Source organism: Entelurus aequoreus, linkage group LG10 (assembly GCF_033978785.1).
Source record: "Entelurus aequoreus isolate RoL-2023_Sb linkage group LG10, RoL_Eaeq_v1.1, whole genome shotgun sequence".
Classification (NCBI taxonomy): domain Eukaryota; kingdom Metazoa; phylum Chordata; class Actinopteri; order Syngnathiformes; family Syngnathidae; genus Entelurus; species Entelurus aequoreus.
Window position 1 is genome coordinate 47,763,837 of NC_084740.1, and position 12,864 is coordinate 47,776,700.

Genomic DNA, 12,864 nt, shown 5'->3' on the forward strand with positions numbered 1-12,864 from the left:
CACACATGCATGCATACAACATGATACATCACGCATGCACGCATACAACATGATACATCACGCATGCATGCATACAACATGATACATCACACATGCACGCATACAGCATGATACATCACACATGCATGCATACAACATGATACATCACACATGCATGCATACAACATGATACATCACACATGCATGCATACAACATGATACATCACACATGCATGCATACAACATGATACATCACACATGCACGCATACAACATGATACATCACACATGCACGCATACAACATGATACATCACACATGCATGCATACATGATACATCACACACGCATGCATACAACATGATACATCACACATTGTTCAGTTTTTTCCGTATTGGCCCTCTGAATAGGGGTCGTCACTCAACATAAAAGGAATTACTCGCTTTGCATTCTTTGCTTGTTTTATTTAGTAGCAGCATTAGCAGCATTAGCAGCAGCAGCATTAGCAGCAGCAGTAGCAGCAGCATTAGCAGCATTAGCAGGTAATAACCTACAAGAAAACATGAACATAAAACAATGTATCTATCTTGAATCATCAAAACATGAACATAACAAAACAATGTATCTATCTTGAATCATCATAATGTAAATAATAGACATTAATTCATCAACTGAACCATAATGTTGTCAACCATGGTATGACATATTATCAATCACTGTGATTTTATCCTAACTTATTAATTTTAGCATTACATTTTATTATCACCATTAATTTATGTCATATAATGTTTTAAATGTAATCAGAATTATTTATAATGTCACCATAATGTCATGGACAAACATACTAAAAAGACATAAAACACCGGCGCTCTGTTTGAGGCACACATTACACATATGAGGAGAACTACACAAAAGAACTACAAATCCCATCAGCCAAACCAGGAAGTAAAGTGCCGGTGCCGGTATTTTTAACTCAAACCTTCGAACTCTCAAACGCAGCCGGACACACGCAACGTGACAACAATATAATTCAACAGATTTCAATCCGCACATTACTTTTAATTTTGCCAACGTTGTTTAAAAACTAAACAGTGAGTGTTTGCGCTGGTTGTGACGCAGCAAGTCAGCCGCACAACAAGCGCTGCGGGCAGACATACAGCAAACAGAAAAGCAAGGAAGCGGGCAAGCATGGAATTTAAGCAATAATTCAGCTGATCTAACAAAGAAAGCGGATATAACAAAATGAGCTTACCAGTGGGGTATGCTGGTGACGAAGCACGCTGTTTTTTACAAACGAAACAATGACGCCATTTTTAAAGCTACGTACATGGTCAACTGTCAGTGGTAGCCCCGCCCATCTTAAAGTCCCAGGTAAGTCCGCCATAAATACATATACACATAACAAATACACATAATAAATCCAACACCTCCCACTTAAGTTCCTGATGTCCCATCCAAGGTACTTACACCACGATCAAGAGACCCCACTTTGTGACACTCGTTCGATAACCAAGTTACAATGTTGTTGTTTTTATTTTTATTTTTTTATTTTTATTTTTTTAATGAAGTGTGGATGCTCATCTTCGTATATGTACTGTGTGCACTGTGTGGGCATGGTGGCAGCGATCCGCCTACACCAACCAGCCAAATAGTTTAAAGGGGTTTGGGGCGCTGATTTGGCCAGGGGTGGGGCAGTGACTGGAACTTTGAAGTCGCCCCGGGAGACAGCGTCATGAAATCGCAGCTGGAGTCGAATCCTCTGCTGGGATCAGCACGACCAGCCGCCTTACATCCCTTTGCAGGATGATGGGGGAGTTGTTGATTTTTCCTCACTTTTCTCTCAGTATTCGTCGTTGGGAGGCCGGCACAAACTTTGACATCGACGCCCCTGACGACTCCATGCCTGTCTGGTCTTGTGGCTGTAACTATGCCCAAGCGGAATTGTCCTCTCATACCATTAGGGTCTGCGATCCAGACGATGTCTCCCTCTTTGACGTTTCTCTCCTTTGTATGCCACTTCTCACGGACAAAGAGATTTGGACAGGCTAGTTCATTCCACTTGGTCCAGAATCTGTCAACTAAATTGTGGATGTTCCTTAGCCTGCGCCAAGGGGGGGTGACTACATCAAGTCCATCTGTGTCTCCTCCAACTGAGGATCGTCCGAGGATGAGAGAGTTGGGAGTTATGTAGTCGACTGACTCCTCTTGCTCCTGGGCGCGAGCGTCGATTGGGCGCTCGTTTGTCAGGTTGGCTGCCTCACCTGGGAACTCGCCCCAGGTGAGAGAGTCTGTCGCTCCTTTCAAACTTGTGAGGGCTCTTTTTATCAGTTTTACGACAGCTTCTGCTGCTCCATTCCGGTGAGGCGCATCGGCAGGGTGGAAGCACCATGCCCAGTCTGTCCCATTCTTGGCTGCAATGTCCTCAACAGATGATGTTTGTAGACAGTGCAAGTGGTTTTGGAGCTCATTCAGAGCGGGTTTAGCCCCGATGAAGTTCGTCCCTTTGTCGGACCATAGTTTGCGTGGGTGCCCTCTAAGGGCAACAAAGCGGGAGTAGGCCAGCAGAAAACTTTCTGAGGACTGGTCATCGCACACATCGGCATGGACTGCCCTTGAAGCCATGCAGCAGAAAACAATTCCCCAGACTTTCTTCCTTGCTCTCCTCTTGACTGTGTCCTTGACTTCATAGGGGCCGAATAGATCCAGGGTTGTGTACTCGAATGGGCCTGCCCTTTGCGTGCGCTCCAGCGGGAGGTCACTCATCACTTGCTGGCATACTCTAGCTCTTTGCTTTCGGCAGTGGATGCAGTCATTAATGACTCTTCTGACTGCTCTACGGCCCTGTATGATCCAGGCTTTTCTCCGAGTACCTAGGAGAGTTGCTGCAATCCCCTCGTGGTTCTTATCATGAGCCTCTTGGGCTAGTAATGTAGCCAATTTTGACTGCATAGGGACCAGAAGAATAGCAGTCTTGCCTTCATTCCAGGACTGAATTCGTCCTCCGCAGAGTAGGAGTCCTGTGACCTCATCTTTCCGGACCACGAGTCGGTCCAGAGTTTCATCCCGGAACTCAACTCCGTTCTGGGCTTCAAGGGCAAGGTAATGGAAGGCCTCTGCCCTCTCAACAGGTGTAAGACCAGGCTTTGCATTTCCATTGGCAGTGGCCCGGTGGCTGCCACCTAACCAGGCCTCCACTGCCCGCCGAGTCCAGGCAACAGTTCCGCACAGCCTGGCGAGGGAGCTAAACCTCCCAGGCTCAACAAGGCGCACAAGGGCCACGGCCCGCACCCGTGGGATAGACAGAGGTGGAGTGGTCCCGGGGCCGCCTGGCTCAGGAGGCTTCTTTCTGCTGTCGCTCTTATTTTTCTGTCGCCTTGTGACCACGGCAGAGAATACGCGTCTTTGAAGCTTCTTGATGCTCTGTTTGGCGACCGTGGCAGCGATTTCACTTGGGGTCTTCACCGGCCACTTGCTTTCAGGCCACTTGAAGAACTCAGGCCTGTTCTGCCACTCAGAGTCCTTGTTCAACTCCTCAGGAGTCGCTCCCCTCGTAAGGATATCGGCAATGTTTAGGTCTCCTTCAACCCACTTCCAAGCGTCCTCTCTTAAGTCAAGCCCAGTCCTCATCTTCCCCCTCTTCTTTGAGAAGTTGATTGTAGCGAGGATGAAGAGCTTGTCTGACTCGGGCTCGTACCCAACCCCGAGGGCTTTGCTGTCCTCCTCTTGCATCTGATTTGGGAGGATGAGGATGTTCGGCGTACTCGGACAGCCAAGCTGGGGACTGCTCTGGGTTCCCCCCCTCCCACTTTGGCCAGAGAAGACCCAGGGTTTTAGAGAGAACCCTCCTGCCTCCAAGATCTTCTCCACGCCAACAGTTGTCTGTCGTAGAGCATCAAGATCATTGTCCGACGTCAGGATGTCATCGACGTAGCAGTCTTCTTCTAAAACTCTACGTTCTTTGAGCATTGACGAGAACTGTGACAGTTTAGCAGTCTCTCGCATTGCAACTTGGGCAATACATCCTGCTGGCTTATCGCCAATGTTCACTCGGACAACTGCAAACGTCTCTATCTCGTTCCGGGGGTCATCCCTCCACAGGAATCGATGCAGGTGGACCTCTTCATCCTTGAGCCAAACTGAGTTGTACATCTTTCGTACATCGCCCAGGGCAGCATGTTGCCCGCTTCGGAACCGTAAGATAACTCCTTTTATTGGATTAAATACATCTGGACCTTTGTGGAGGAGGTCATTCAGGCTCCAACCCTGAAACTCTTGGCTGCTATTCCACACTATTCTCACAGGGGTGGAAGCAGAGTGGGAGTTCGGGGAGACCAAGTGGCTAATGTACCACTTTGGGCCCTTCCAGGAATCCATCTCTTCTTCTGATAGCTTGACAGCCGCACCTCTTCTGACCATGTCATGGATTTGTTCCCCATACGCTGCTTTCCAAGCGGGCTCTCGTCCCAGCCTAGACTCCGTCCTCCTGAAAGTAGCCTCCACGGCTCTGCAATTGTCAGGGAGGGAGGCTGGGTCTCCTCGCCAGGGGTAGGCAGCTTCCCAGTGGGGTGACTGGCTGTGCTTGTCTGTTAGAACATACGAGAGGCCATTCTTGATTTTTTCCAACTCCCTTTCTTCTCCAAAGGTCATCTCCTTTCCTCCTGGGGCACACATGCCACATTTGCAGCCCCCACATTGAGGGTCGCACGCTGCCCCGATGCTGTCCCACCTGAACCATTCTAACACTTCCTTGTTAGTTGTAGCGGTACTGCTGAGGACTGTCTCTTCCTTTGTGAACTCGGTGTTCGGATTGCTTGAGTCCACAAGGACCTCCTCATATACTCTTGAGGCAGTTCTCATGGACCTCGCAACATGAGTGTCGGACTGGTGGAAGGTTAAATCTACCATCTCAAGGAGGTTAGGGTGGGTCCCAGCGACTGTCTTTCCAAGTGGGCCATCCCAAAGGATCAGGTCCCCTTCTCTCCTGACTGGCTGTGGGACCAGGCCACCTTCCCTGTGGCTGATGAGATCGATTTTGGTGGGCTGCACCAAGTCTTCAGCAGCAACACCAGGGAAGAACCCTTGAAGTTGATGTGGTGTGGCTTTCTGGGTGACCTCTGCGATGCTCTCCAGGCCGTAGCAAATGATCTTATGCACTCCCACCGTTCCCTCCGGAGTTCCTACCCTCAGCCGAAGGGTATATCTCCTGGTCATGATTGTCCTCCGCATCCCACCAACTCCATGCACAATCAATTTGATGTTCTCTCCACATAGTCCGAGACGCTTAGCTCCAGTATTTGTGATGTAATTGGTATCTGAAGCAAGGTCAATCAATGTTCCGATGAGATGGCCAGAGTTGGTAGTGACCTTGAGGAGCATCATTAGCACTGGATATTCTTTAGGTACACTTCCAGTGCTGGTGCAGATTGCTGTGGTGGTTTTGTTTGAGAAGACTTTCCTGCACTCTGTCCTCTGCTCTGGGGTTAGCGTTGCAAGAAACTCTTCCTGCTGGCTGGTTAGGCCAAGAGGCCTTTTCACTGGGACTTTACTGCCACCGTCCCTTTGAGGGGCGAACCTGGGGCAGAGCAGGTAGTGGTGAGCCTTGTCTTGCCGGCAATCCGCTTTACTGCAGAGGAACCCTGAGTTGCAACGGCCATCCTTGGGGTGAATGTTCAAGCACCTGTTGCACACACCATGGGTCCTTAGGTGAGACTTTCTTTTTGCCAGGTCCGAGTCCCTGAACGTTTTGCAAGCAAAAAGCCTTCCAGCGTGTCTTTCGTCGGCACAGACGGAGCATGCAGATTGTGGCTTTGCTGGAGGCCCGCGTTGACCTGCAGTGACCCTGGAGAAAGCCTTCTTCGCCCTCTTCTCTGAAGTTTTTATCGGGCGTTTCTCAGAGGGACTTTTTTCTGCAAGGCTCGTTTCCAACTGGTCAAGCTCTTCAAGAATTACCTCCTGTATCTTTAGGAATTGAAGAAGACACTCAAAGTGGTTCTGATGGGCGAAACCATTGGTGGGTACCTTTTTGTAAGCCACCCATTTCTCCTTTAGGATGTTCGGTAGCTTACTCTCCAGAGACTGCGCCACCAGACGATTTTTCATAACGTCCTCTTCACCCAGGATGAGAAGGTTACTTAGGGCCCTTTCCACCGTCTGGATCAGCTCAATTGCTCTCCTAGGGTTATTTCCTTTTACAGGGGGCAGGCCTTGCACCTCACTCGCAATCATTTGGACAATCCTTGCCGTATTCCCATATCTGTTGTCCAAGCGTTGGAACATTTCCTCAGCGGACGCGCAGCTGGACAGGACTAGGTCCTTCTTCACTTTCTCACCGAGACTAGCTAGGAGATGGAACCTTGTTACGCCTGCCGTCCTCAGTGGGTTCACCAATTGCTCCAGTTCTCCCCACTGAGCCTTCCAACGTTAATAATCTGTTATGTCACCAGAAAACGTGCGGAGACGTACTCTCTCGAGGGGGAACTGATTTCTGTAGCCGTAACCTCCAGGATACATGTCAGAGATGCCCCGGGGAGCACTCTGGGTCATCAACGGTATGCTAGAGGCATTTGATGTGGTTCCAGTGCTGCCACCAACTGGTCCACTAAGTGCCTGGATTCTGGCACCTGAAGCTGAGATGGTTGTTGGGAGAGGATTGGATGGAGCAGCTTGGTTGTTGCTGCCTGTAGGAAGTTCCTCTTTGAGACTGGGACCGCTAAATGGAGGCTCTGTGAGACTGACTGGGTTGAGCACGTCCTGCGCCTTGTCAGACTCTTTTTGTAGTCAGACTTTGTCATCCATATCTTCATCGGATGACTCTGTGCATCTTGGGTCTCTCCAGCTATCCTCCCAGTCTCTTACTCGGCGCCACAGAGCTCAGACCTTCTCCTTGAGCATCTTTGTGTTAGTATATGAGATAAGAGCATCCCAGTTCCTGCATCTTCGCTCGAGCTCATCGATCCTCTCTCTAAGGCCATGTCTGGTGAGCTCAAAATCAGACCTCCGTAACTTCTTTATGTCGCAGCCCTCAACCTGGTTCATCTTACTCTCTGCACTGGAAACACATTCTCCGATGTCATTTGCTGCAAACTTAGTCCAGATTGATTATTTAATGAGCTCAACGATCTCTGTGTATTTACGGAGGCACTCAGCTGTCTTCTCCGCTATGCAGGCTGCTTCTTCTTTTGCCTTGTCCTCTTCATCCTCGGTTCCGTTCACCGCATTGAGGGCTTCAGCATAGTCATCTCCTGCATCACTGACCCTCTCATAGTCCACTTCAAGGATCCTCAGCTCGTCAATCAGGGCTCTCTCTCCTAACAGTTTGACTCTGGAGGCAAGCTTATTGGCCCTCTTGGTGAAGGAGGATTGCGCAGCAGAGCGCTTCCCTCTGAGGGCTTCAAGTTCCTGTGTGTCCATTTTTCTTATCCTTTATCTGACCGGGGTTTGGTTTCACCAGCAGGGTCCTTTCCCTCCAAATGGTGGTCCTCCTTTGGTCAATGGTTGGGTGGACACAGTGTTGTTTCGCTTGGAGAGTTATTTATTTCTCTTCAAGGCTTGAAACTCATCGGGGGATTTGTAGGTTAATTACAATCTCATCCAACCCGTTGGTTATTACTGTTCAGTTTTTTCCGTATTGGCCCTCTGAATAGGGGTCGTCACTCAGCATAAAAGGAATTACTCGCTTTGCATTCTTTGCTTGTTTTATTTAGTAGCAGCATTAGCAGCATTAGCAGCATTAGCCGCAGCAGCATTAGCAGCAGCAGCATTAGCAGCATTAGCAGCATTAGCAGCAGCAGTAGCAGCAGCATTAGCAGCATTAGCAGGTAATAACCTACAAGAAAACATGAACATAAAACAATGTATCTATCTTGAATCATCAAAACATGAACATAACAAAACAATGTATCTATCTTGAATCATCATAATGTAAATAATAGACATGAATTCATCAACTGAACCATAATGTTGTCAACCATGGTATGACATATTATCAATCACTGTGATTTTATCCTAACTTATTAATTTTAGCATTACATTTTATTATCACCATTAATTTATGTCATACAATGTTTTAAATGTAATCAGAATTATTTATAATGTCACCATAATGTCATGGACAAACATACTAAAAAGACATAAAACACCGGCGCTCTGTTTGAGGCACACATTACACATATGAGGAGAACTACACAAAAGAACTACAAATCCCATCAGCCAAACCAGGAAGTAAAGTGCCGGTGCCGGTATTTTTAACTCAAACCTTCGAACTCTCAAACGCAGCCGGACACACGCAACGTGACAACAATATAATCCAACAGATTTCAATCCGCACATTACTTTTAAATTTGCCAACGTTGTTTAAAAACGAAACAGTGAGTGTTTGCGCTGGTTGTGACGCAGCAAGTCAGCCGCACAACAAGCGCTGCGGACATAGCAGACATACAGCAAACACAAAAGCAAGGAAGCGGGCAAGCATGGAATTTAAGCAATAATTCAGCTGATCTAACAAAGAAAGCGGATAATATTCTTTTCTACATGATCGTAGTATGTATGTTAACTTGTTTTTATACTTTTTGTACTTAATTTCTGCCTCTATAGTTCTTTGTGCTATAAATTTTCTATTAGTGTATTCTTCTTCTTACAAGCATTCTTTAATCCTTTTGTCATCCATGGTTGATTATTCTTTCTCTGCTTATTACTGAGTTGTATCCATGGACAATGTTTGTCATAAAGTATTATGACCTTGTTTAAGAAATGTTCATATGCTTCATCAACCTCTTTTTCATTGTACACATTGTCCCAATCTTGCTTTTGTAGCTCAATTTTGAAGGCAATCATCCTCTTCTCTGTGCACAGTCTTCGAAATGTCCTTTTGTCTTCCATGTTCTTCTTGTAGTGTCCATCATATATTGTAAAAACTGGCAGATGATCACTAATGTCGGTTATAAGTAGACCACTTGTAGTGTTATTATCAAACTCATTGGTAAAAATATGATCAATAAGCGTGGCACAGTGTGCTGTGATTCTGCTTGGCTTTGTGATTTTAGGATATAAACTGATGCTGTACATTGTATCAATGAATAGACTTTTGCTTGTTAGGGTTCAATAAGTCAATATTAAAGTCACCACATAAGAACATTATTCTTTGATCATTGTCCATGTAAGTAGCTTTGATCCATTCTTCAAATGTTTCTATACTTGACTTAGGTGATCTATATATACAACTGATGAAAATGTTTTTCCTTTTTTCCTGACATATTTCAATGGTTATACATTCTAAGATATTATCTATAGCAAATTTGGGGCGGTATAGCTCGGTTGGTAGAGCGGCCGTGCCAGCAACTTGAGGGTTGCAGGTTCGATCCCCGCTTCCGCCATCCTAGTCACTGCCGTTGTGTCCTTGGGCAAGACACTTTACCCACCTGCTCCCAGTGCCACCCACACTGGTTTGAATGTAACTTAGATATTGGGTTTCACTATGTAAAGCGCTTTGAGTCACTTGAGAAAAAGCGCTATATAAATGTAATTCACTTCACAAATGACATGTTTTTTTTACCACTTTGTAGTTCAGGTTCTTCATCACGTACACAGCTACTCCTTCTCCATTTTTGTTGTTTCTGTTGATGTAGTTTAGTTCATATCCCTCCAGATCAAAATCTATTCCTTTTTTATCATCAATCCATGTTTCTGTGACAGCAATCACTTTGAAGGGTTTGTTGATGTGTTCCAAAAAGTTCTTAATGTTGTTGTAGTTTGCATACAAGCTTCTGTTATTAAAATGAATAATTGACAATTTGTTATTGCACTTACAGATGAAGCGACCAACTGTAGTTACTGACAGTGGGTTTCTGAAGTGTTCCTGAGCCCATGTGGTGATATCCTTTACACCCTGATGTCGCTTGTTGGTGCAGTACAGCCTGAGGGATCGAAGGTCACGGGCTTAGCTGCTTACGTGCAGTGATTTCTCCAGATTCTCTGAACCCTTTGATGATATTACGGAGCGTAGATGGTGAAATCCCTAAATTCCTTGCAATAGCTGGTTGAGAAAGGTTTTTCTTAAACTGTTCAACAATTTGCTCAGGCATTTGTTGACAAAGTGGTGACACTCGTCCCATCCTTGTTTGTGAATGACTGAGCATTTCATGGAATCTACTTTTATACCCAATCATGGCACCCACCTGTTCCCAATTTGCCTGTTCACCTGTGGGATGTTCCAAATAAGTGTTTGATGAGCATTCTTCAACTTTATCAGTATTTATTGCCACCTTTCCCAACTTCTTTGTCACGTGTTGCTGACATCAAATTCTAAAGTTAATTATTATTTGCAAAAAAAAAAAGTTTATCAGTTTGAACATCAAATATGTTGTCTTTGTAGCATATTCAACTGAATATGGCTTGAAAAGGATTTGCAAATCATTGTATTCTGTTTATATTTACATCTAACACAACTTCCCAACTAATATATGGAAACAGGGTTTGTATACTGTATATATGTATGTGTGTGTGTATATATATATATATATATATATATATATATATATATATATATATATATATATATATATATATATATATATATATATATATATATGAATTACTCAAATGTAACACATTTTTTTCCTCTCAGCACCAGCATGGAGGTGTGTAGCATTTGTCTGTGACAGAATGACATCACACTAAGACATTCAGTCACAGTTTTTCAGTGTTTATCAGTCATTTTTCTTTAGTTATTTAGAATTTTGTTACAGTAAAAACCATTTAAACAAAGTGTTTGCTAGTGAAATTTTCTGAAATGTGTAGGTATATTCTTGCTATCATTTACATTTTCAAAATGTATAATATTGTTTTTTAGAGAAATGTTTTGACATTTTGTTATTATTGTTAAAGGCCTACTGAAACCCACTACTACCGACCACGCAGTCTGATAGTTTATATATCAATGATGAAATCTTAACATTATAACACATGCCAATACGGCCGGGTTAACTTATAAAGTGACATTTTAAATTTGACGCTAAACTTCCGGTTCGAAACGCCTCTGAGGATGACGTATGCGCGTGACGTAGCCCGGCGAACACGGGTATGCCTTCCACATTGAAGCCAATACGAAAAAGCTCTGTTTTCATTTCATAATTCCACAGTATTCTGGACATCTGTGTTCGTGAATCTGTTGCAATCATGTTCATTGCATTATGGAGAAGGAAGCTGAGCAAGCAAAGAAGAAAGTTGTCGGTGCGAAATGGACGTATTTTTCGAACGTAGTCAGCAACAACAGTACACAGCCGGCGCTTCTTTGTTTACATTCCCGAAAGATGCAGTCAAGATGGAAGAACTCGGATAACAGAGACTCTAACCAGGAGGACTTTTGACTTCGATACACAGACGCCTGTAGAGAACTGGGACAACACAGACTCTTACCAGGATTACTTTGATTTGGATGACAAAGACGCAGACGTGCTACTGTGAGTATGCAGCTTTGGCTTCTAAACATTTGATCGCTTGACCGTATGTGCGCAACTTTTTTTTGCGTATGTACGTAACTTTTTTAAAATATATAAGCTTTATGAACCTTGGGTTAGGTGAACGGTCTTTTGGGCTGAGTGATTGTGTGTGTTGATCAGGTGTTTGAATTGTATTGGCGTGTTCTATGGAGCTAGGAGCTAGCATAGGAGCTAGGAGCTAGCATAACAAGCACACAGGTGTTTTTATGCAGGATTAATTTGTGGCATATTAAATATAAGCCTGGTTGTGTTGTGGCTAATAGAGTATATATATGTCTTGTGTTTATTTACTGTTGTAGTCATTCCCAGCTGAATATCAGGTACCGTGAGTATGCAGCCTTGGCTGCTAAACATTTGATAGCTTGACCGTATGTGCGCGTCACGTACGTAACTTTTTAAAAATATATAAGCTTTATGAACCTTGGGTTAGGTGAACGGTCTTTTGGGCTGAGTGATTGTGTGTGTTGATCAGGTGTTTGAATTGTATTGGCGTGTTCTATGGAGCTAGGAGCTAGCAGAGGAGCTAGGAGCTAGCATAACAAACATGCAGGTGTTTTTATGCAGGATTAATTTGTGGCATATTAAATATAAGCCTGGTTGTGTTGTGGCTAATAGAGTATATATATGTCTTGTGTTTATTTACTGTTGTAGTCATTCCCAGCTGAATATCAGGTCACCCCCGGCTCTCACAGCATCTTCCCTATCTGAATAGCTTCAACTCCCCACTAGTCCTTCACTTGCACTTTACTCATCCACAAATCTTTCATCCTCGCTCAAATAAATGGGGAAATTGTCGCTTTATCGGTCCGAATCTCTCTCACTTCATGCGGCCATCATTGTAAACAATAGGGAACTTTGCGTATATGTTCAACTGACTACGTCACGCTACTTCCGGTAGGGGCAAGCCTTTTTTTTATCAGATACCAAAAGTTGCAATCTTTATCGTCGTTGTTCTATACTAAATCCTTTCAGCAAAAATATGGCAATATCGCGAAATGATCAAGTATGACACATAGAATAGATCTGCTATCCCCGTTTAAATAAAAAAAATTCATTTCAGTAGGCCTTTAATATTGTCTGGAATCAATTTTTGGCAGCAGCAAAGTGGCCATTTGGGTAGTTTTTAGCTCTAAAAAGGGTATTTCAACAAGTAAACAGTACAGTAGGTACTTGATGTTGATATATGTAATGCTCATAAGGGTATTCTAGTCAAATAAGCAGAGATGAGATGTGTCAATATCAAAATGTTCCTTGAAATACATTTTTGGCAGCAGCAAAGTGGTTATTTTTGGCATATTTTAGCTTTGTAAAGGGTATTTCTACAAGTAAACAGTACAGTAGGTGCTTGATTTATATACATTATATGCAATGCTCATAAGGGTATTGTAGTAGA